This window comes from Lissotriton vulgaris, chromosome 8 (assembly GCF_964263255.1).
Source record: "Lissotriton vulgaris chromosome 8, aLisVul1.2, whole genome shotgun sequence".
NCBI classification, from domain to species: Eukaryota; Metazoa; Chordata; class Amphibia; order Caudata; family Salamandridae; genus Lissotriton; species Lissotriton vulgaris.
Window position 1 is genome coordinate 1,125,338,417 of NC_141696.1, and position 12,312 is coordinate 1,125,350,728.

Here is a 12,312-nt window from a genome sequence, read left to right on the forward strand (position 1 = left end):
CACATTCGCTTTCTTTGACAACATATGCACCCCTTCCATCCAGAATATATATGAATCCTTGTGCATGCAAACCATATCAGCATATATGTTCTGACTTCTGCTGAGCACTTGGAGCCGAAGTCTTTAGCATCAGGGTTAATCTTAAGCATGACCTGTGATGTAATGTAAACGTGTACGCCTTTGAAAAAAAAGTAATTTATTTGGGATTCTCGTTTGTAGCAAGTGATTTGTATGCACTTCATATTGCGACCTATAGTGTATCTTCTGTTTGTTCCCCCAAGTTGCTGATTGCTCCTGTATTTGTCCAAATGTTTTACATGCTAATAGTATGCACCCACTCCGATAATAGACTGTCTCGCTCTCCCAGTATTAGAAATATCTGGTTCAGTAGATGCGTGTGCCTTTCTTTGGGAAAGCCAGAGCTTCTTCGTGGAGCAAGACCTTAAAACCCTGGTCCATTGGCTGGTCCTCTCCAGACTGCACTACTGCAATTCTCCTTACTGGCCTCCCCAAATCCCACCTGTCCCCCTTTAAATCTGTTCTCCATTCAGCAGCCCGCTTCATTTATGGGGCCAAAAGAAGCGACAACATCACACCCATGTTATTCACCCTCCGCTGGCTTCCCATCGAGGCTAGAGACTGCCTGTATCACCCACTAAGCATTGCACTCCTCCTCTCCTCGCTACCTGGTGAATAAACTGAAACTCTCTGGAGGCTCTAGACCATCACGTAATGCGGAAAATTTACTGCTTGAACCTCCCACTTTCAAGAAGGAAAGATCGATGGCCAAATCCTTTTCAGGCAACGCAGTGAGAATCTGGAACTCACTTCCGCCTCAGCTACGGACCACCGCCTCCTCCCAGGCCTTCAAAACTGACCTCAAAGTTCTCCCCCTTCAAAGACACTTCCAAATTTAATTCACGACCTCTCTATTATCTGAAGGAAGACCTTCCATTATAGAAATTCTATTCTCCATGACTATGGAAGTGCCTTCCCAGTGCGTTCTTATGGTTTGAGTGTCTGCCATTTATTGCAGTATTATCCTTCTACCTGTGTTTGGTACTCTTTTGTAACATGCACACGTCACTTTTCTCTTGTAACACACTGTTTGCTACCTCTTACATTTTGTTTGCTTTAGATACTTGCACAAGTGCCACCATAGCCTACGTAACGTTTGTTCTTGTGTTTGAGTGTCTGCCATTTATTGCAGTATTATACCTCTACTGGTACTTTGTACGCTTTTGTAACTTGCACACGTCACTTTTTTCCTCCTGTAATGCACCGTTTGCTATCTCTTGTATTTTGTTTGCTTACAATTGTCACTTTTGCCTCATGTAATTTACGTTTGCTTTTGTAATTTGTTCACTTGTAATTTTCTCCTCATTTATCATTACTGTTCCTATTGTGAAGCGCTCTGAAAGCCTTCGGGTAAAGTCAGCGCTATATAAAAACTCATAAATAAATAAATAAATACACCACATGCATAGTGCCCATTATTGCATTTATATTGCTCTTTATTTAACGTTACCACAGTCCCTTGTTTCTAAACTTCAGCTAGTGCAAAATTCTGCTGCGAGGGTTCTTCTAAGCCTTCCAACATGCCACTACGTCTTTTGGTGTTCAAAGTTTGTCCGTGCCTTCTCCCCACTCCCTGCCTTTGTCCGTGATGCCTACGACAATGCAATAGATCTCGCGCAAATGCAAGACCTATTGCATCGCAAATGCTTGTTTTATTTGCATTCTGGTACGGTAGACATGCTTTCATATTGGAACAAAGAAGGCTTCGAATCTATGAATACAAAATCCCAGATTTGGTAAAAATAAAAAATAAAAAACATAAACGCATTTAGAGTTCTAAAAAGTATAAAGTCCATCCCGCAAACTGCATTACGTTTTATCAAAAATGTTATCTTGAACCTCATCCAAGATGGCTTCTCGCCGTTTAATGCAGCGGTTCGAACACTGAGGTCTAGTTCTTGCCCTTTGGTGTTGCCGTGAACCGGAAGCATTTATGCTTTCAGTGCTCGAAGCTTCATGAGTCTTCAAACTTGTTGTGTTTAGCTCGGGCAGCTGCACGTAAGGGCTTTGGAGAGCTTCGTGCAGCAAAACAAAGGCAACAGCTGCTACCTGCATCCACAGATTGTGCTAAAAAGGGTTCGTGTCTGTGCAGACTCTATGGAACTTTAAGGTACGTTTGAAGTGAAAGCATGAAGTGATCCTTTTACTTAAAATGCTTGTTATTTTGTAAGATTGGACAAATGTGACATTTTCTCTCTATAAATTATATGTATGTGGAGTAATGCATCGTGTTTATGCGTAATGATCAAGCAGACATTTTACTTCTGGTTTACACTGTATGGATGAGTAGTATGACTGCTATACTGGGACTGTAAACGGGCTGGACTTGCAGGGGTTGGCTGTGTCTCAACAAAGTGGGAATATGTCATGTCAGATGCTGCCACGACATGGAAGGCTAGGTCCCAACTTCGGGATTTCAAAACAAAGCATATCGGAAAATCTTCCCTTCACCGATTCTCCTCGCTGACCTAGAATTTAAGTGTATGTACAAAACGTATTAACGTGCTTCGCTAATTTATGAAGCGCTATCAAATAAGCGACAACACGGTACGTTATATTACTATATAAACGATAAGGGCAATGCAATACTGTGTTACCATGTGTTTAAAAGTAATTCTTTGTGTTTTCTTACAAGTAAGTACCTCTAAACAAAATTAACCCATAATACCTTAGGTTCTTTATCTAAATATTTGGGTCTTAATACTGTTACTTCTACATCATTGAGAGTTTCAGACAGTAAGTACCAGTTCCCTGCTTTACTGTTGCCAATTTTTAAGCTACATAAGACTCATAATAGCTCAACACCAAGACCATAAACTGCAGCAGTGGAAAGCCTTACAGTGTTACTCGGTAAGATCACAGTTATTCCAACTTTGCACGTTTTGGATTCTTCGTAAACACGTAGCTGGTTTAGATGCAACGAAGTTAGTGGTTAATCGATATTTCTAACTCTCGAACTAAGTTTTGCAAGTGGGAAACAGATAAGCTGGTGTGACGAGTTGTTGTCAGATATGGTGGATTAGTCCAGCGGTTTTCTTGCCAGTTGCGTTCTGGAAAATATTCGCTTTCTAAGCCTCTAGCAGCCATCCTGAGTTTGTGGTCCTGTTGCTGTAGATCTTGAGGCTGGCAATGCCTCTGTAGTTGTTCATTGTGCGTTCACGCTGTTGAGGACATGTCAGATGGGTTAGATCCCTGACAACTTTGAAATGACGTGGGATTCTTTTCATATTATGTTGAAGCTCTTTGTCCATATTGGGGTGACCTTGTTTTCTCCTTATTGTGAAAGAGTTTTCTTAAAAAACCCTAGTGCTTCCCTGAGTGTGTGAAATATTCCAATTGAGGATGTCAAATGTGTTATAGCTGTTTACAGAGCATCTGTTCATTACTCCTTCATGTGACATCTTGTTATAATTCTGTAAGACGCTGCTTGTACAGTCAGGTGTCCCACTCCAACCAGATTTCGTGCAGCCTGGATTCCCCTGTGAGCCACCCTCCAATGTTACAATTTCACGAGGATATAGCGTAATAAATGGGAAACATGTTTGTAAAACACTCTGGGAAGATAATGTGTGACAAGCTTAGTGTCGGAGAGAACAGTGTTTTTATGTCTTATTTTCTCACTAACATTCCTGGTTTTGCTATTCTTTTGTCTGGTCTGGGTGGAAGCACATTCGTGTAACCTTCACACTGAAGCCTTTATTTTCATTTAACTTTTTATTTGCCTGATAATTCACATTGAAGTACCAGAAAGCGACAAAATATGCTTCCTCTGAGTTCTAGAGGCTTTTTTTTCTGGCCAAAGGTTCTATTTTGGCTAAAGGTGCCATCCTGAAACTCTTATATAACATAGCTGCAGTTCAGCATTTACAAGCCTGTTCATTTAACATAAAAAGTGGTCCAGCACCTGGAATTTGTTTGTGCTTTTGTGAGTTTTTTCTGCGACTTCTTTTAAGGACACATTCTTCGTTAACACACATTACAGCTGTGAAATTGTGGCTTCTAGAAGCAGTTACTTAGAGAAGGCTATGAATAGACCTAGGTGTCCATCTCTTGACTTCCACCACATCTGCACCTTCCTTTATCAACACCTATTTCGCCATCCATGTAGGCTCCAAATCTATGGCATCCATTGACTCATCATCAGTGACACCGGTGCACCAATACGTTCACCAGTGTGTGTCCGTGCACTGTCTGTGGCCCCATTGTTTTGTGGCCATACTTTCCTCAATGCACCAGACTTTCACTCGAAACAAAATGGCATAATGTTATGGGACTTGAAATGTGGTCCTTCCTGATCCCAACTTAGCCATGACAATGCAACCTCTCCCCAGAATTCTCCGTTTCATGGAGCTGGGGAAGCATTTGTTATCTCTGCCCTCAAAATGGGGAGATAGTGGCAAACCTTCATCTTTTCATCCATGCACACATGCTTTCATCTTTCCAGCTATGCACTCGCTCACACGCAAGCATTCGCACCCTCTCCCATCAGCCCGCCAAACCCTTAGTAGCCCAATAGTCCCATCCCCCCAATGCAAGGACCTTGATCTGCTATTTTTAGAATTTGCCTACCGATGCCTTTTAGCTGTCTGTGTGTAAAAGACATTCTGTGAACCATATCAAAAACGTTCAGTGAAACTTTCAGTGCCAGCCCATTGCTTATCATTGGTTGCCTGTCTAATCGCTTGTTTGCTTTGTTCTTACTTGATGTCTTTTCTTCCTCTTGTGTTTGTAATTCCCCTGGAAAATAGCTTCTTTACAATCCCTTTGACTGGATAACATCTCTTCCACTGCTCACGTTCATATAACTACTTTTTTACGTCTCAGCCTACCTAACAGCGCAGCTGTCTGGTTTGCTAAAGACATTGGGGACATTCAGAAAGTTGACCCAGGAATGCATTCCGAGCGCTGCTTACCATTAGCTTTGTGGTTTGAACTCACATTTTCTGTTTTCTCGCTTTGTTTTAGGCTGTCGAGTTTGTCCCTTCCATTGCCAAAATCGTGAATACTGTGTTCTTCCTCAAACTCGCTTTCTGTAAACATACTTTTAAATCTTGTTCTTATCTTGTCACATTTGCTTTGCAATCAAAAACAGAGGTCAAATGTTAGGCTGTGTCTTCCAGGGAGCTTAGTGTTTGTTTTTCTTTCTCTGATTTAAACGTGAGACGATTTATGTGACAATCATGCTGGCTAGTGTGGATCTGCTTGAGGATGGCTGTACAGATTTATTTTCCTTGCACACAACAAAATTTAAATATCTAGATGAACTGTGTTGACCATCTAATCAATACATTGGGTGATGACTTTTCCAAACATTATCGTTTGTGTGCTGTATACTTTTATCAGTAAAACTGTGTGAGATTGCAAATGTAAAGGTCATTTCAATTGAAGATCTGTTGTCTGTAATGGCAGCACACTATCATATCATTCATACTCTACTGTACCCGACTGTACTCTACCCCATGCCACTGCACTCTACTCTGAACCACTCTACTCTAGACAACACCACTCCCCGCCAATGCTCTCAACCTCACACTACTCTACTGTGCTCCACTGCACTCTATCCCACTGCACTCTATGCCAATCTACTCTGCATCACTGTGCTGTACGCTATTACACTCTTCTAGGTCACTCTACAGCATTGTACTCTACATCACTTTACTCTTGACCACTGTACGCCTCTGCACTCTACACTATTGTACTCAGTGCCATTCTGCTCTACACAATTGCACTGTACACTACTCTAATCTACTGCACTCTGGCTCTGTACTCTAGGTCACTTCACTCTAAGCCTCTTTTCTCTGCACCACTCTACGCCAGTACACTTTATCCCACTCCACTATGCACCATTGTTCTCTTCACCACCGTACTCTGCACCGTTCCACAATACTGCACTCTATGCCAATGTACTCTACGCCAATACTCTATGCCACTCCATTCTACCCTACACCACTTCACTCTACTCTGAAACAATCTACTTCACTCTGCGTCACTGCACGCCACTGCAATCAATGCTGCGCCACTCTATGCCACTGCACTCTACCCTGCACCACTATATTCTACTTCGCACTACTTCTCTCTACTCAAAAACAATCTACTCTACATCACTGCACTTTATGTCAATCTACTCACTCTGTGTAACTGCAATCAATGCTGTGTCACTCTGCTCTCCGCCATTACTCTACCTTGCACCACTATACTCTGCAGCACTCCACTTCATTCTACTCTATGCCACTGCTCTCTACGCCACTCTACTCTACACCTCTGCATTCTACCCTGCACCACTCCACTCTGTCATTTCACTCTACTCTGCCCCACTCCACTCTGTGTCATTACACTCTACGCCACTGCAATCTAATGTCCCGTGCAACTCTACGCCAAAAGCTTTCTACAACACTTAACTCAAAACCAATGCACTCTACGGCAATCTGCTCTGCACGTCTGTACTTTATGCCACTTCACTAGGCCACTCTGCTCCTCTCCACCCTGATGCTCTACTCCATTAAACTCTCCTCCACTGACTCTCTGCTCCACTCTGAGCCATTCTACAATACGACTCCATATTTTGCACCACCTGTAATTTGGCTAGCCACCTTTTAGGTGCTCCCAAATAAAGTACATTTCCATAGTCCAATTGTGCTGTCACCAGGGCATGCACTATGGTTTTCCTTGCATTAGGTGGTAGGAGGTCCAGAATTTTCCTCAGTTTTTAGTATTCCAAAACATTTACCCACTACTTTCTGTATTTGGGCCTCGAAAGACCGTTTAGGATCGAACCAAACTCCCAAACCTTTGACTTCCGTTTTGGGTGCAGGAACTTGTACCAATGTTTCTGGCCACCATGCAGAGGACCATATGTTCGGTGCATTGCCCACTATCATTACCTCTGTTTTATTGTTTTTCAGTTTCAGGCAATGATCGGACATCCATCCTGCTACCTCTTCTAAGCACCTGGTGAAATTGAGCGCTTTCAGCTTATTGTTTCCTGATAGTGTCACAATTAACGGAGTATCATCAGCGTACGATACAATGGTAACATGATGTTTTTCCACTAACTCTGCCAGTGGTCCCACATACAGATTCAATAGTGTGGGACTCCACATTGATCTTTGTGGGACTCCCTGTGTCAACAGACACTCCTAGAGAGTTGTGACTGCTGTAAAACTTGGAAACGGCGTAACAATAAGGATGTCATCCAGCGTAATACGGTGCCATCCATACCGCATTCCTCGAGTCTATGCAGAAGCAGCCCATGTGAGATGGTATCGAACGCCGCACTTATGTCCGGGACATCTACCTTCCCACCTCCCCATCAAACACTCACTTACAGTGTTTTGCCAATTTGTTTTGTGTATTTTCAACTCCTATAGTAGCGAGTGGAATGTCTCGTCTATTTTCTGGAAAACTGTTTGCTTCACCCAGAACAACATGTTTTGTACTATACATTACAATCAAGGTAAAGACATTTTGTATAGCGCTGCCCTACCCAGTCGTGGCAATGGCTGCTTTTTCCGCTATGATACATCAGACTTAGATTGCTTTAGCAACCCTGCTCATTTTGTCTGTAGAATTTCCCAACATCCCTAATAATATACATTTTTAAATACTGAAAACCTCATCTGGATATCTGTAGCGGACTGTGGAAGTTAAAGTTCAGGGCCCAACATGTTGCTTGTGTGTATTGGGTTGGGTATCACCAAAGTATTCACAAACCAGAGAGCTCGCCATATACCCAGAATATTTCTTAGACTCTGCTAATGGTTTCCTTCACATCTGCCAAATACAATAATCTGCTATCTGAATAGATTACATTCTGGAGTCTCAATCGCTTTCCCATTTCAGTCTCTTAATAGGGCATCTCCTCTGAACCAGTATGTCAGTGGCTATATTATCAAAGCAATTAAAGATGGGTAGCAGACAGCCCTTTTGGGTAGCTCGGTGCAGCAAATTACACCAATAATAATCCATTCCCCCTGGCTTGTGCCATTAGAACCGTGTACAGCACTTAAACACAAGCTATAAAGCTGGCAACAAAACAACCAGACACCACTTTCTGAGGTTTGTAAATAGAGAGCACCATTCTGCCAGTCTTTTTTTGTATTGTCCACAATCAATCTGACCTGCAAGTGTGTCAACCAAATGAAATGCTTTTTTGAAATTGGACGATGAAATAACTGTCAATTCAGTCACTGAGTGTGTGTTTTTTGCAGTTCACTTCATCCTCCTGAGGTTATAAGGCCCAGGGGCGGCTCTAGGCTCATGGCGGCCCTGGGCAGGGAGCGTAGGTAGGGGGCCCCCGGAGGAACGCAGGCACCGAAGCCAGTGAAGAGGGCGGGGGCAGGGTGTTTAGAAGTGGAACAGAGCCGGAGGCCGCCAAATCCCTGCCAGGGGCCGCCACGCAAATATGTATCCATCCTCAGAGGATTATTATATTAAAAATATATAATTTGGCTTGGCGGCCCTGTGCAGGTGCACAGCTTGCACATGCCTAAGGCCGCCCATGTAAGGCCAGATTGGTCTGGGTTTATCAGTGTGCCAAAACAGGTATAGAGTATGTTAACTAATATATTGGCCAGTGTTACACACTCTGCGTTTAACTGTGAAATTAGTCTATATGAGGTGCAGTCCTTTGGCTTTTCCAGGCTTCCTTATTGACGTTGTTGTGGACATTCATACATGTATGGGTAGCCATCCCTGTTGGACAGGCCACATGAAGGGCCGCTCTCCCCCGGCCCAACCAGGCCCGAGCCCGGTCACGCCAGTACCACACACCACCATTGTACGTCCTCCGTCCCCTCAGGGACCCCTGCCCCCGAACACGTTAACCTCGTGGATCCGATTCACTGCCGGCCCACGCGCCCAGCCCGGGCCGCCATCTTGGACACTTCACCACGAGGCCGCCTGGCCCCCGATCGACCTCAACCCTGGGCCTAGCCCGGCCTCAGACATTCCGGCACCACCCTCCACCCAGGAGGTGAGCGGGCTACTTGGCAAGTCAATGGGAGGAAGAGGTGCCGATGGCTCTCCCCCGCCAAGTGCCGCTCGCCCATCGCCTCCCCGGGCGCTGGCTCCACCCCCCTGCTGGGTGTCTGGACTCCCTCATCCCGGACCTCCCGACCTCCAAGTGCGAGGGTCCGGACATCAAAGCACACCAGCCCTATAACTGGGGCAGCTCCAGAGCAGGAAGGCAGTTGTATCTTGGAGTCGAGAGACGTAAAGAGGAACTCATCCTGGACGGACTACTGGCGCTGCCGTAGCTCTGTCCTGTGCACCATCGTCCTGCCTGTTGGCGCTGCCACAGCCGTCGTAACCTTCATCCTTCATCGTCGTCGGGATCTGCTGGCGTGGCCGCGGACCGTTGTAACCGTCATCTTTCACCGGGACCTGCAGGCTCCGCCGCGGACCGTCGTCCTTCCTTCATCCATCTCGGGACCTGCTTGGCTCCTCCACGGCCCGATCATCCAGAACGCCGAGCTCGAGGATTGAGAGCTATTTTTGTACTCATTGGTAACTAAGACTGTCCCGCTACCCCTTTCCTCAACCAAAGACTAGAACCGAGGGGACCCCTGAGTCCAGACCTCCTTGTATCATACCAACGTAACCTAAGAATTGCATATAAAGTCTCGTTAACCTTCAACCTTGTGTGGTGTCCGTCTGTGGGGGGGAAGTTACTTGTCTGTACAGTCGTTGGAGACGGCTCTCCCTGGAGACCTCTCCCCGTAATCTCGGCCGACCCTCCCGGTCCGTCTAACAATCCCACAGTCCCAGCCTCAGTATACATCGCTAATAGATGATAATGTATATTCTCCCACAAGCACAAGATTCAAAACAGCTCTACTGGGGAACCCTTTAGCCCCTGGGACTTTTGCCTTCAGCCACAATATCGCAGTTGCAATCTCATCGATTTGTATGATCTGATCTCGTTCATGCCTACATGCCTGGGTCAGGGTGGGTAGAAGCAGATCCAACCCTAACCTCTCCAAATCTTCTTCAACATGGGAAACTCTATATCAGTGTAGGTCTTTGCAATAAGCTGCAAAGGTATCTGCAATAACCTTGTGACCCAATATTGTTGTACTCCCAGTGTTTCTAATTTCATGAATTTACTAGTCTCATCATCTCTATTGTCCTGTCAGGTCTGCAATTTACTTCGTATAGATACATCTTCTCACAGAGGTACCTCTTTCTGGCATCCTTCTCAGTCCGAGCTCTGCACTTCTTTCCTTGGCTGTTAGATGTCTTAGTGCCTCACGCAGCATTTTGGATGTAATCCTTCTCTAGTTTTAGTAGGTCAGGTTCTTTAGAGGCCGCCTATTTTAGAAATAGCTTGACACAGTCACAAAACTTTGCATGCTTCAGATAATGTTATTGCTGAGTCAATCAACCCTACGTTATCATTAAAATAGTTGATGGTTTCCGTTAGGTGAGCCCAAATTTTAGTGTTCATTAATTCCCAGGTACCCAACTTCCATCCCTCTCTTTTCTGGTGCAATGAGATTCAAGGCTTGCGACCACTGGATTGTGGTCTGAGATTCTCTTGACTCAAATGGACATGCCTCTAAATCTTCCCACATACCTTTGCATGTGTAAACAGGTAATCGGTTCCCAATAGAGGACCATGTACCCTGGCACAAACTATTTATTGATGTGTGGTCTGAAATTCTGAAATACTGTTTTAAAGCTTCACCCCTTATTGTGGCTGAAACACGCAAGTACTTCCAGTAGTCTTTAGATCTTCTGTAACCTCCACACATTTTAACAGTTGAAGTGAGTGAGACTCATTGGGCACACCTCAGTGGAATCTGTATTTGCGAGATGTTGTGCCCTGCCATTTGTTCCTAATGTCTTCATTGTCTTCCCTACAACATGTGGTGTGTAACTGTGAAATTTGGTTACCAGAATCAAATAGGCCACTACTGTCCTTCACTGAGACAGCATCTGGCAACTGCAGAGCCTGGACCGTCTCACCCCAATTTGATCCGGGCTACTGCCATTATGAGTGTTTCCGATGTTGGCCACCAGCTCTGTCTTGATCTGTCTACCACATGGGTTACCTCTGTTTCTTGTTGGCATTTCCCGTCAACTATTCAGGCATTCCAATTATACCTCTAGTGCCAGAAAATGCCTTTTCTTTCCCATTGCTATAACTCTGAGACAGGATGCGAACAATACCATATATTTAATTAGCATCAGCTTTCTTTTCACCGCATTGAATCTTCTTCTCTTTTTCTGGGCAGTCATTGTAAAGTCAGAAAACAATAATAATTTCATGTTCTTTTACATTGTCGCACCTTTCTGTCTGTCATCATGTAGAGTTGCATCCCTGTCTCTGAAACAGAAGGCGAGTAATGCAGTCCCTCTGGTTTAGCCATAGCACTGGTGCACTATGCATCCTTTCAACTGGGAATAGTAATGAAAGGCCCTTCTTTTTCAGAGCATTAATTAGTGGGTCTTCTACAAAAAAAGTTATACGCTTGTGCCTTCTGATTACTAGGGACTAATCTCAAAGCCCTAAGATTATTTCCTCTTGCTTTGTCCTCTGCATCCTTCATTCTGGCATCTAAGTTAGGCTGAAAATCGTTGACAGACCGAAAGCAAATAATAAATATTTATCAGTGAAGGGGGCTGCCTTAAAGTCTGAATGAAGTGGAAGCCTCATTAGTGCCTGCTGATAGAGTTCCACTGAAGTCATTGTTGATTGAATAATTCTCTCTACATATATTCTATTTACGTTGCAAGCAGCAGAAAGGAAGGACTCTCTTGAGCACAGGGACAATTAGTTACATAGTAATGCATGCATTCCCTAGTATGTTGGGCCTGGTTACCAAATTTCCTAAAGCTTAGGCGAAATACTTTGGAGATAATCCTATAACCTACATGCGACCAGTAAAGGTCTCAGTTGAAAGGAGTAGCCTATGTTCTTAGGCTTCCGGTCTTCCTACTTGACCGAGAACCATTTGTAGCAGATATTCTTAGAACGGTCGAGATCTAAGTCCTTATGTTAAATTTATTAAGCGCAAAAGCTACACTTGATAATGCACTAGAGATTCAACTGAAAGAGGGAACCAGTCTTATTAGGAGAGCCAGGTTTTGAGAAGTTTTTAAAAACATGCAAATCCAGAGATTTGGCTGTTTTGAATTGGGAGCTGTTTCCAGCTTTGAGAAAGCTATGTAAGAAATGACCTACCATAATCCCTGTATCAGTTGGTGCGCGGGACTGCAGATAAAAGAAGATTA

The 12,312-nt window shown here is 44.2% G+C and overlaps 1 protein-coding gene across 5 annotated transcripts in view; it reads left to right on the plus strand.

Annotated features, from left to right (window-relative positions):
- The first annotated feature begins 1,991 nt into the window (after positions 1-1,991).
- RCBTB1 (RCC1 and BTB domain containing protein 1) overlaps positions 1,992-12,312 on the plus strand; it is a 324,966-nt gene continuing 314,645 nt past the window's right edge. The window contains exon 1 of one of the 5 annotated variants that reach the window (XM_086934962.1): positions 1,992-2,188. The gene's annotated coding sequence lies outside the window, so the exon portion shown is untranslated. The remainder of the gene's footprint in view (positions 2,189-12,312) is intronic. The other 4 variants (XM_086934964.1, XM_086934966.1, XM_086934965.1 and 1 more) reach the window with 4 other exon arrangements.